Raw genomic sequence first — 13,483 nt, 5'->3', positions numbered from 1 at the left:
TAAACAGTGAATATCAGGAAGTTTAGCAATCTTTCTGTGAAATAAAACAGAAAGAGCAGAGATTTGTCCCTTTAAAGGGACATTATACACTCATTTTTTCTTTGCATAAATGTTTTGTAGATGATCTATTTATATAGCCCATAAAGTTTTTTTTTAAAATAAATGTATAGTTTTGCTTATTTTTAAATAACATTGCTCTGATTTTCAGACTCCTAACCAAGCCCCAAAGTTTTATGTGAATACAGTCAGCTACCTTCTCCAGCTTGCTCCTGTTTGTGTAAAGGGTCTTTTCATATGCAAAAGAAGGGGGAGGGGGGGAGCGTCTTATTTGCCACTTGCAGTGGGCTTTCCAGCTACCTTTTCAACAGAGCCAAACTGACAGCTTCTAAGTAAAATTTTAAACAGTTTTATACTGGATTTTTACATCAGTATCTGTGCATCTTATTCTTTATAGTAGTGTCTATTACATGCAGTTATATGAAAATGAGTGTATACAGTCCCTTTAAGGAACTTGCAGACAAACCTTTATCCAAACCATCCTGAAGAAACTGTAAAATTCTAGGAATTCTAAAAGAATGCCAGGAGATTTTATGAGAAGAACACATGAAATAAAAGTCTTCTAAACTCGATAATAAATCTAACTAGAAACAGATTTACAAGCCTGTAACATAGTATTAATCACTGAGTCAGAGAAAACTCTATGACTAAGCACTAGGCGTTCAATTTCCATACCTTCAAATTTAATGATTTAAGATCCTGATGGAAAAACGAACCTTGAGACAGAAGGTCTAGCCTTAATGGAAGTGGCCAAGGTTGGCAGCTGGACATCCGAACAAGATCAGCATACCAAAACCTGTGAGGCCATGCTGGAACTACCAGCAACACAAACGATTGTTCCATGATGATTTTGGAAATCATTTTTGGAAGAAGAACTAGAGGCGGTAAGATATAAGCAGGTTGGAAACACCAAGGAACTGCTAACGTATCCACTGCTTCCACCTGCTTCCCCACTGCTTCTTGTTTAGAAGGGAAGCCATCAGATCTATTTCTGGAAGACCCCACATCTGAACAATCTGAGAAAACACATCTGGATGGAGCGACCACTCCCCCGGATGTAAAGTCTGACGGCTGAGATAATCCGCTTCCCAATTGTCTATACCTGGGATATGAACTGCAGAAAATAGACAGGAGCTGGATTCTGCCCAAGCAAGTATCCAAGATACTTCTTTCATGGCTTGGGGACTGCGAGTCCCACCCTGATGATTGACATATGCCACAGTTGTGATATTGTCTGTCTGAAAACAAATGAACGGTTCTCTCTTCAACAAAGGCCACACCTGAAGAGCCCTGAAGATAGCACGGAGTTCTAAAATATTGATTAGTAACCTCGCCTCTTGAGGTTTCCAAACCCCTTGTGCTGTCAGAGATCCACAAACAGCTCCCGAACCTGAAAGACTTGCATCTGTTGTGATCACAGTCCAGGTTGGACAAACAAAAGAGGCCCCTTGAACTATATGATGGTGATCTAACCACCAAGTCAGAGAGAGTCGAACATTGGGATTTAAGGATATTAATTGTGATATCTTTGTATAATCCCTGCACCATTGGTTCAGCATACAAAGCTGGAGAGGTCTCATATGAAAACGAGCAAAGGGGATTGCGTCCGATGCTGCAGTCATGAGACCTAAAACTTCCATGCACATAGCCACTGAAGGGAATGACTGAGACTGAAGGTTCCGACAAGCTGAAACCAATTTTAATCGTCTCTTGTCTGTTAGTGACTCTGAATCTATCTGGAAACCTAAAAAGGTGACCCTTGTCTGAGGAATCAAAGAACTTTTTGGTAAATTGATCCTCCAACCATGTCTTTGAAGAAACAACACTAGTTTACCCATATGAGATTCTGCAGAATGTAAAGACTGAGCTAGTACCAAGATATCATCCAAATAAGGAAATACTGCAATACCCCGTTCTCTGATTACAGAGAGTAGGGCACCGAGAACCTTCGAAAAGATTCTTGGAGCTGTCGTTAGGCCAAACGGAAGAGCGACAAATTGGTAATGCTCGTCTAGAAAAGAGAATCTCAGAAACTGATAATGGTCTGGATGAATCGGAATATGAAGATAAGCATCCTGTAAGTATATTGTGGACATATAATGCCCTTGCTGAACAAAAGGCAGAATAGTCCTTATAGTCACCATTTTGAAAGTTGGCACTCATACATAACAATTCAAAATTTTCTGATCCAGAACTGGTCTGAAAGAATTTTCTCTCTTTGGGACAATGAATAGATTTGAATAAAACCCTGAGCCTTTACTGGATTTACTGGTATGCGTGAGAGAAAAAACCTTCTCACAGGAGGTCTTACTCTGAATCCTATTTGGTACCCTTGAGAGACAATACTCTGAATCCAATGATTTTGGACAGAATCTGCAAAAATGTTTTGGAAGAATCTTAATCTGCCCCCTACCAGCTGAGCTGGAATGAGGGCCGCACCTTCATGCAGACTTGGGGGCTGGCTTTGGTCTCTTAAAAGGATTGGATTTACTCCAACTTGAAGAAGGTTTCCAATTGGAACCAGATTCTTTGGGGGAAGGATTAGGTTTCTGTTCCTTAATTTGTCGAAAGGAACGAAAGCGGTTAGAAGCTTTAGATTTACCCTTAGGTATTTTATCCTGAGGCAAAAAAACTCCCTTCCCCCCCAGTGACAGTTGAAATAATCGAATCCAACTGAGAACCAAATAACTTATTACCTTGGAAAGAAAGAGATAGTAATCTAGACTTAGATACCATGTCAGCATTCCAATATTTAAGCCACAAAGCTCTTCTAGCTAAAATAGCTAAAGACATAGATCTAACATCAATTTTGATGATATCAAAAATGGCATTACAAATAAAATGATTAGCATGTTGAAGCAAGCGAATAATGAGACAAATCAGGATCCGTTTCCTGTTGCGCTAAACTGTCCAACCAAAACGTTGATGCAGCTGCAACATCAGCCATAGAAATGGAAGGCCTGAGGAGATGACCAGAATATAAATAAGCTTTCCTTAGATAAGATTCAAGTTTCCTATCTAAAGGGTCTTTAAAAGAAGTACTATCTTCCATAGGAATAGTAGTCTGTTTAGCAAGAGTAGAAATAGTCCCATCAACTTTGGGGATCTTTTCCCAAAACTCCAATCTAACTGCTGGCAAAGGATACGATTTTTTAAACCTTGAAGAAGGAATAAAAGAAGTACCAGTCCTATTCCATTCCTTAGAAATCATATCAGAAATAGCATCAGGAACTGTAAAAACCTCTGGAGTAACCACAGGAGGTTTATAAACAGAATTTAAACGTTTGCTAGTTTTAATATCAAGAGGACTAGTTTCCTCAATATCCAATGTAAGTAACACTTCTTTTAACAAGGAACGAATATACTCCATTTTAAATAAGTAGATTTGTCAGTGTCAATATCTGAGGAAGGATCTTCTGAATCAGATAGATCCTCGTCAGATGAGGATAATTCAGTATGTTGTCGGTCATTAGAAATTTCATCAACTTGATGAGAAGTTTTAAAAGACCTTTTACGTTTATTAGAAGGCGGGATGGCAGACAAAGCCTTCTGAATCGCATCAGCAATAAAATCTTTTATATTCACAGGTATATCTTGTACACTAGATGTTGAAGGAACAACAGGCATAGTACTATTACTGATGGACACATTCTCTGCATGTAAAAGCTTATCATGACAACTATTACATACCACAGCTGGAGATATAATCTCCACAAATTTACAACAAATGCACCTAGCTTTAGTAGAACCGTTATCAGGCAGCAAGGTTCCAACAGTGGTTTCTGAGACAGGATCAGATTGAGACATCTTGCAAATGTAAGAGAATAAACAACATATAAAGCAAAATTATCAATTTCCTTATATGGCAGTTTCAGGAATGGGAAAAAATGCAAACAGCATAGCCCTCTAACAAAGAAAAAGGCAAGAGGCACATAGGAATGGGGTTTAAAATAATGAAATTATTTGGCGCCAAGTATGACGCACAACGTAACTGAAAAAAATGGTTTTTTTTGTGTTTTTTTTGCGCGAACAACATCCAGAAATGACACACTTGCGTCATTGACGACGCAACCTTGAGCAAGGAACTCAACGTCAACCAAGACGCTGGAAATGACGAATTTGCGTCATCGGATGTAACTTCGTGCCAAAAAAATTCTCGCTCCAAGAATGAAGCAATAAACTTCGGCACTTTGTGCCCTTGCAAGCCTAATTTTGCCTGCAATATTTAAAGAGAAAACTATACCCCAGGTAAGAAAAAAATATTTTCCTAAATATGCTTTTTCCCAAATATGAAACTGACAGTCTGCAAAAGGAAATATACATAAACCAGACTCATGGCAAATATAAGTACAATACATATTTAGAACTTTATATTAATATATAAAGTGCCAAACCATAGCTCAGAGTGTCTTAAGTAATGAAAACATACTTACCAAAAGACACCCATCCACATATAGCAGATAGCCAAACCAGTACTGAAACAGTTATCAGTAGAGGTAATGGAATAGAAGATTATAGCGTCGATCTGAATAAGGGAGGTAGGAGATGAATCTCTACGACCGATAACAGAGAAGCTATTAAATAGATCTCCGGTGAGGAAAACCATTGCATTCAATAGGTGATACTCCCTTCACATCCCTCTGACATTCACTGTACTCAGAGGAATCGGGCTTCAAAATGCTGAAAAGCGCATATCAACATGGAAATCTTAGCACAAACTTGCTTCACCACATCCATAGGAGGCAAAGCTTGTAAAACTGAATTGTGGGTGTGGTGAGGGGTGTATATTTATTTTTTTGCCTTGTTTAGAGATATATATATATATATATATATATATATATATACACACACAGTCGTATGCAAAAGTTTAGGCACCCCTGACAATTTCCATGATTTTGATTTATAAATAATTGGGTGTTTGGATCAGCAATTTCATTTTGATCCATCAAATAACTGAAGGACACAGTAATATTTCAGTAGTGAAATGAGGTTTATTGGATTAACAGAAAATGTGCAATATGCATTAAAACAAAATTAGACAGGTGCATACATTTAAGCACCCTTGTCATTTTGTTGATTTGAATACCTGTAACTACCTAGCACTGATTAATTGGAACACACAATTGGTTTGGTGAGCCCATTAAGCCTTGAACTTCATAGACAGGTGCATCCAATCATGAGAAAAGTAATTTAAGGTGGCCAATTGCAAGTTGTTGTTCTCTTTGACTCTCCTCTGAAGATTGGCAACATGGGGGCCTCAAAACAACTCTCAAATGACCTGAAAACAAAGATTGTTCAACATTATGGTTTAGGGGAAGGCTACAAAAAAAGCTATCGCAGATATTTAAGCTGTCAGTGTCCACTGTGAGGAACATAGTAAGGAAATGGAAGACCACAGGCACAGTTCTTTTTAAGGCCAGAAGTAAAATATTGGAGAGGCAAAGGATGGTGAGAACGGTCAAAAACAGCCCACAGAGCACCTCCAAGGACCTACATCATCTTGCTGCAGATGGTGTCACTGTGATTCATTCAAAAATTCAGCGTATGGGAGAGTGATGCGGAAGAAGCCTTTTCTGCACACACGCCACAAACAGAGTCGCAAACGAACATTTGGACAAGTCAGCTTTATTTTGGAAGAAGGTGCTGTGAACTGATGAAACTAAGATTGAGTTATTTGGTCATAAGAAGGGGCATTATGCACGGCGGCAAAAGAACACAGCGTTCCAAGACAAATACTTGCTATCCACAGTAAAATTTGGTGGATGTTCCATCATGCTGTGGGGCTGTGTGGCCAGTGCCGGTACTGGGAATCTTGTTAAAGTTGAGGGTCGCATGGATTCCACTCAATATCAGCAGATACTTAAGAATAATGTTGAGGAATCAGTCACAAAGTTGAAGTTATGCCGGAGCTAAATATTTCAACAAGACAACGACCCAAAACACTGCTCAAAATATACTCTGGCATTTATGCAGCGGAACAAGTACAATGTTCTGGAATGGCCATCCCAGTCCCCAGACCTGAATATCATTGAAAATCTGTGGGGTTATTTGAAGCGGGCTGTCCATGCTCGGCAACCATCAAACCTAACTGAACTGGAGAGGTTTTGCAAGAAGGAATGGTACGAAATACCTTCATCCAGAATCCAGACACTCATTACAGGCTATAGGAAGCGTCTAGAGGCTGTTATTTCTGCTAAAGGAGGCTCTACTAAATATTATTGCAATATTTATTTTGGGGTCCCCAAATTTATGCACCTGTCTAATTTATAATATTACTGTGTCCTTCAGTTATTTGATAGATCAAAATAAAATTGCTGATCCAAACACCCAACTATTTATAAATGAAAATCATGGAAATTGTCAGGGGTGCCTAAACTTTTGCATACAACTGTATAGATATAGATATATACATACATATATATATATATATATATATATATATATATATATATATATATATATATATACATACATATATATATACATATATATATACATATATATATACATATATATATACATATATATATATACATATATATATACATACATATATATGTATATATGTATATATATATATATATATATATATATATATATATATATAATAAAAGGGCACAAAAATAATAATCTATTGGAGTGCTACAATAATATAAAAAAACAAGAAAAATAGAATTGCAAAATAATGAAAACAGATCTATTTTCTTTCATGACAGTTTTTTGAAGAGGGGCGTCAAAGCTACTAGTGGGGAGGTGCAGATACTAATCCGACTGCAGAAATTTATCCTTGCATCTGCTCAGCACGCCCATGGGGAAGCGCAAAAAAACAGAATTTATGTTTACCTGATAAATTTCTTTCTCCAACGGTGTGTCCGGTCCACGGCGTCATCCTTACTTGTGGGATATTCTCTTCCCCAACAGGAAATGGCAAAGAGCCCAGCAAAGCTGGTCACATGATCCCTCCTAGGCTCCGCCTACCCCAGTCATTCGACCGACGTTAAGGAGGAATATTTGCATAGGAGAAACCATATGGTACCGTGGTGACTGTAGTTAAAGAAAATAAAATATCAGACCTGATTAAAAAAACCAGGGCGGGCCGTGGACCGGACACACCGTTGGAGAAAGAAATTTATCAGGTAAACATAAATTCTGTTTTCTCCAACATAGGTGTGTCCGGTCCACGGCGTCATCCTTACTTGTGGGAACCAATACCAAAGCTTTAGGACACGGATGAAGGGAGGGAGCAAATCAGGTCACCTAAATGGAAGGCACCACGGCTTGCAAAACCTTTCTCCCAAAAATAGCCTCAGAAGAAGCAAAAGTATCAAACTTGTAAAATTTGGTAAAAGTGTGCAGTGAAGACCAAGTCGCTGCCCTACATATCTGATCAACAGAAGCCTCGTTCTTGAAGGCCCATGTGGAAGCCACAGCCCTAGTGGAATGAGCTGTGATTCTTTCGGGAGGCTGCCGTCCGGCAGTCTCGTAAGCCAATCTGATGATGCTTTTAATCCAAAAAGAGAGAGAGGTAGAAGTTGCTTTTTGACCTCTCCTTTTACCTGAATAAACAACAAACAAGGAAGATGTTTGTCTAAAATCCTTTGTAGCATCTAAATAGAATTTTAGAGCGCGAACAACATCCAAATTGTGCAACAAACGTTCCTTCTTTGAAACTGGTTTTGGACACAGAGAAGGTACGATAATCTCCTGGTTAATGTTTTTGTTAGAAACAACTTTTGGAAGAAAACCAGGTTTAGTACGTAAAACCACCTTATCTGCATGGAACACCAGATAAGGAGGAGAACACTGCAGAGCAGATAATTCTGAGACTCTTCTAGCAGAAGAAATCGCAACTAAAAACAAAACTTTCCAAGATAATAACTTAATATCAACGGAATGTAAGGGTTCAAACGGAACCCCCTGAAGAACTGAAAGAACTAAATTGAGACTCCAAGGAGGAGTCAAAGGTTTGTAAACAGGCTTGATTCTAACCAGAGCCTGAACAAAGGCTTGAACATCTGGCACAGCTGCCAGCTTTTTGTGAAGTAATACCGACAAGGCAGAAATCTGTCCCTTCAGGGAACTTGCAGATAATCCTTTTTCCAATCCTTCTTGAAGGAAGGATAGAATCCTAGGAATCTTAACCTTGTCCCAAGGGAATCCTTTAGATTCACACCAACAGATATATTTTTTCCAAATTTTGTGGTAAATCTTTCTAGTCACAGGCTTTCTGGCCTGAACAAGAGTATCGATCACAGAATCTGAGAATCCTCGCTTCGATAAAATCAAGCGTTCAATCTCCAAGCAGTCAGCTGGAGTGAAACCAGATTCGGATGTTCGAACGGACCCTGAACAAGAAGGTCTCGTCTCAAAGGTAGCTTCCAAGGTGGAGCCGATGACATATTCACCAGATCTGCATACCAAGTCCTGCGTGGCCACGCAGGAGCTATCAAGATCACCGACGCCCTCTCCTGCTTGATCCTGGCTATCAGCCTGGGGATGAGAGGAAATGGCGGGAACACATAAGCTAGTTTGAAGGTCCAAGGTGCTACTAGTGCATCCACTAGAGCCGCCTTGGGATCCCTGGATCTGGCCCCGTAGCAAGGAACTTTGAAGTTCTGACGAGAGGCCATCAGATCCATGTCTGGAATGCCCCACAGGTGAGTGACTCGGGCAAAGATTTCCGGATGGAGTTCCCACTCCCCCGGATGCAATGTCTGACGACTCAGAGAATCCGCTTCCCAATTTTCCACTCCTGGGATGTGGATAGCAGACAGGTGGCAGGAGTGAGACTCCGCCCAAAGAATAATTTTGGTTACTTCTTCCATCGCTAGGGAACTCCTTGTTCCCCCCTGATGGTTGATGTACGCAACAGTCGTCATGTTGTCTGATTGAAACCGTATGAACCTGGTCCTCGCAAGCTGGGGCCAGGCCTGGAGCGCATTGAATATCGCTCTCAGTTCCAGAATATTTATCGGTAGAAGAGATTCTTGCTTAGAGGACGTAGCACCTTGGGCTGGTCCGTTTTTACGAAAGGGACGAAAATTAGGTCTATTTTTCGCCTTGAAGGGCCGATCCTGAGGAAGGGCGTGGCCCTTACCCCCAGTGATATCAGATATAATCTCTTTCAAGTCAGGACCAAACAGCGTTTTCCCCTTGAAAGGAATGTTTAGTAGCTTGTTCTTGGAAGACGCATCAGCCGACCAAGATTTCAACCAAAGCGCTCTGCGCGCCACAATAGCAAACCCAGAGTTCTTAGCCGCTAACTTAGCCAATTGCAAAGAGGCGTCTAGAGTGAAAGAATTAGCCAATTTGAGAGCATTGATTCTGTCCATAATCTCCTCATAAGGAGGAGAGTCACTATCGAGCACCTTAAGCAGTTCATCAAACCAGAAATATGCGGCTGTAGTGACAGGGACAATGCATGAAATGGGTTGTAGAAGGTAACCCTGCTGAACAAACATCTTTTTAAGCAAACCTTCTAATTTTTTATCCATAGGATCTTTGAAAGCACAACTATCCTCTATGGGAATAGTGGTGCGTTTGTTTAAAGTAGAAACCGCTCCCTCGACCTTGGGGACTGACTGCCATAAGTCCTTTCTGGGGTCGACCATAGGAAACAATTTTTTAAATATGGGGGGAGGGACGAAAGGAATACCGGGCCTTTCCCATTCTTTATTAACAATGTCCGCCACCCGCTTGGGTATAGGAAAAGCTTCTGGGAGCCCCGGCACCTCTAGGAACTTGTCCATTTTACATAGTTTCTCTGGGATGACTAAATTTTCACAATCATCCAGAGTGGATAATACCTCCTTAAGCAAAATGCGGAGATGTTCCAATTTAAATTTAAATGTAATCACATCAGATTCAGCCTGCTGAGAAATGTTCCCTAAATCAGTAATTTCTCCCTCAGACAAAACCTCCCTGGCCCCCTCAAATTGGGTTAGGGGCCCTTCAGAGATATTAATATCAGCGTCGTCATGCTCTTCAGTAACTAAAACAGAGCATCCACGCTTACGCTGACAAGGGTTCATTTTGGCTAAAATGTTTTTGACAGAATTATCCATTACAGCCGTTAATTGTTGCATAGTAAGGAGTATTGGCGCGCTAGATGTACTAGGGGCCTCCTGAGTGGGCAAGACTCGTGTAGACGAAGGAGGGAATGATGCAGTACCATGCTTACTCCCCTCACTTGAGGAATCATCTTGGGCATCATTGTCATTATCACATAAATCACATTTATTTAAATGAATAGGAATTCTGGCTTCCCCACATTCAGAACACAGTCTATCTGGTAGTTCAGACATGTTAAACAGGCATAAACTTGATCAGAAAGTACAAAAAACGTTTTAAAATAAAACCGTTACTGTCACTTTAAATTTTAAACTGAACACACTTTATTACTGCAATTGCGAAAAAACATGAAGGAATTGTTCAAAATTCACCAAATTTTCACCACAGCGTCTTAAAGCCTTGAAAATATTGCACACCAATTTTGGAAGCTTTAACCCTTAAAATAACGGAACCGGAGCCGTTTTAAGCTTTAAACCCCTTTACAGTCCCTGGTATCTGCTTTGCTGAGACCCAACCAAACCCAAAGGGGAATACGATACCAAATGACGCCTTCAGAAGTCTTTTATGAGTATCAGAGCTCCTCTCACATGCGACTGCATGCCATGCCTCTCAAAAACAAGTGCGCAACACCGGCGCGAAAATGAGACTCTGCCTATGCTTTGGGAAAGCCCCTAAAGAATAAGGTGTCTAAAACAGTGCCTGCCGATATTATTAAATCAAAATACCCAGAATAAATGATTCCTCAAGGCTAAATAAGTGTTAATATCAATCGATTTAGCCCAAAAAAAGTCTACAGTTTAAATAAGCCCTTGTGAAGCCCTTATTTACAATCGTAATAAACATGGCTTACCGGATCCCATAGGGAAAATGACAGCTTCCAGCATTACATCGTCTTGTTAGAATGTGTCATACCTCAAGCAGCAAGAGACTGCAAACTGTTCCCCCAACTGAAGTTAATTGCTCTCAACAGTCCTGTGTGGAACAGCCATGGATTTTAGTTACGGTTGCTAAAATCATTTTCCTCATACAAACAGAATTCTTCATCTCTTTTCTGTTTCTGAGTAAATAGTACGTACCAGCACTATTTGAAAATAACAAACTCTTGATTGAATAATGAAAAACTACAGTTAAACACTAAAAAACTCTAAGCCATCTCCGTGGAGATGTTGCCTATACAACGGCAAAGAGAATGACTGGGGTAGGCGGAGCCTAGGAGGGATCATGTGACCAGCTTTGCTGGGCTCTTTGCCATTTCCTGTTGGGGAAGAGAATATCCCACAAGTAAGGATGACGCCGTGGACCGGACACACCTATGTTGGAGAAACAAACATTTTTTTGATAAATGTGAGCTCACAGATATGCTTCTCAATAGGAGGGTTGAGGAGAACCCATAGGAAAATTACCCATAGAATTCTCCTTGCGCTTCATAAATCTTGCTCAATGAGCATATGGCAACAAGGGAATTGGTGGGGAGGTCAGCCATTAGTGGACAGTCCTAGTCCAATATTTTTATATGGTATCTATCCAAAAGGACACCAGTTTTGAACAGTTCCACTGGATGTGGAGAATCATAGCTTCTCCCCTACACCCCCCTCTAGCACACTTGTATATTTGTATATATGTTTAATTATAAAATGAGTGAGGTACCAATGTGATAGGAATTTGAAATTCATTTTCTGGACGTGCACTGAAACAGATGGCCTTTTTCAAGTTTTAAAACGTTTCTGCCACAACTTATGGTCTATGTGTGAGTCTAGTTCTGCTTGACATTTCTGCGTGAATGAGTGGAGGGAGTCGTCACTCTGTAGGAGAAGTTTGTATATGATAGAGATATGTCTGGGGGGATTTATCATGCACAATTTTTTAATCAAGACTTGCATTTACCGACAAATGCAATAGTTGGGCATAGCCAAATCAGGAGGAGGTCTCTTTGTCTAGTTCCTTTAGGGCAACGTAAGATTTTAGTTTACATTCTAGTACAACTGTTTGTAGCACATAATCGCCTATATGACATCTAAATAATGTATCTAGATGCTGAGCAAAAAAGGAGATATCTGGGTTGTGTTTTAAAGGTGTCATTGGAGAAGAGTGTGATGATGTGTGTGCTAGTGTTAAGAAGTCTATCCCATTGTTGAAAAAATATGACAAAGAGCAGATAGTTCTCTACTAGTTAAGGTCTTTGTCTGGGTGCTAACCAAGCCAATGTGTCCACATTACTCAAGGAGAGGATAGCCCCATCCAATTGCACCCACGTTGTGTGTATGGAGTTGTGGCACCATTTTATCAACCTCTGTAGAATGATGGCCAGATTTGTGAGTGTAGGTCAAGAATACCAAGTCCTCTACCCTATCTAGTCAAACACAAAGTGAGCTTTTGGATCAGAGGTTTACTCCTCAGTCTTACGATCTGCTCAATAGTGGCTTGCAACCTGGTGATATACATGTGCTGTAAAAAAAATGAGTAGAGTTTGCATTACATATAGAATTCTGGGCAAGATGTTCATCCTAACTATGTTCACTCTTCCCATCCAGGAAAGAGGCATGTTTTTTACAAACATGATAAGTCAGCAATGTCTTTCTGTAAAGATTTGTTGTTATATTCCTAAAAAGTACATAGGTCTCTTAAGAATATTCCTAAATATAGTTTTCGTGGTTATATTGTCATAATGCAGGTCTTTTTTAAATTTGAATCGGCCAGATTTAGGTAAAACTCTGAGTGTTTCCAGTATTATTCCGTTTTTAATAGTAAAGCTGGCAACTAAATTCTCAGTGCTGGTAAGAGTAAGATGGCATCTGCATATATTGCCAACTTATGCTCCAGAAGGTGAAAAAGGGAGCAGCCCTGACAGGTACTATTGGTAAGCTTAAAGGGACACTGAACCCAGAATTTTTCTTTTGTGATTTAGATAAAGCATGAAATTTTAAGCAACTTTCTAATTTACTCCTATTATCAAAATTTCTTCATTCTCTTGGTATCTTTATTTGAAATGCAAGAATGTAAGTTTAGATGCCGGACTATTTTTGCTGAACAACCTGGGTTGTTCTTGCAGATTGGTGGATACATTTACCCACCAATAAAAAAAAGTGCTGTCCAGAGTTCTGAACCAAATAAAAAGCTTAGATGCCTTCTTTTTCAAATAAAGATAGCAAGAGAACGAAGAAAAAATGATAATAGGAGTAAATTAGAAAGTTGCTTAAAATTACATGCTCTATCTGAATCACGAAAGAAAAATATTTGGGTTCAGTGTCCCTTTAAAGAAGTTTGATAAGATCACATTGACTTTAATCCTCGCTGTTGGGTATTAAGAGGGGTTAATAGACTTCTCAGCATTGATGGAGACTAAGATTATTTAGAC

At 39.7% G+C, this 13,483-nt stretch overlaps 1 protein-coding gene across 1 annotated transcript in view; it reads right to left on the bottom strand.

Annotated features, from left to right (window-relative positions):
- The window catches only part of NDUFA12 (NADH:ubiquinone oxidoreductase subunit A12), a 113,737-nt gene that overhangs the window by 42,822 nt on the left and 57,432 nt on the right, over window positions 1–13,483 (bottom strand). The window lies entirely within an intron of this gene.

This window comes from Bombina bombina, chromosome 6 (genome assembly GCF_027579735.1).
Source record: "Bombina bombina isolate aBomBom1 chromosome 6, aBomBom1.pri, whole genome shotgun sequence".
In the NCBI taxonomy this organism is placed as follows: domain Eukaryota; kingdom Metazoa; phylum Chordata; class Amphibia; order Anura; family Bombinatoridae; genus Bombina; species Bombina bombina.
The sequence above is the reverse complement of the archived record's forward strand: the minus strand, read 5'-3'. Positions and strand labels throughout refer to the sequence as shown.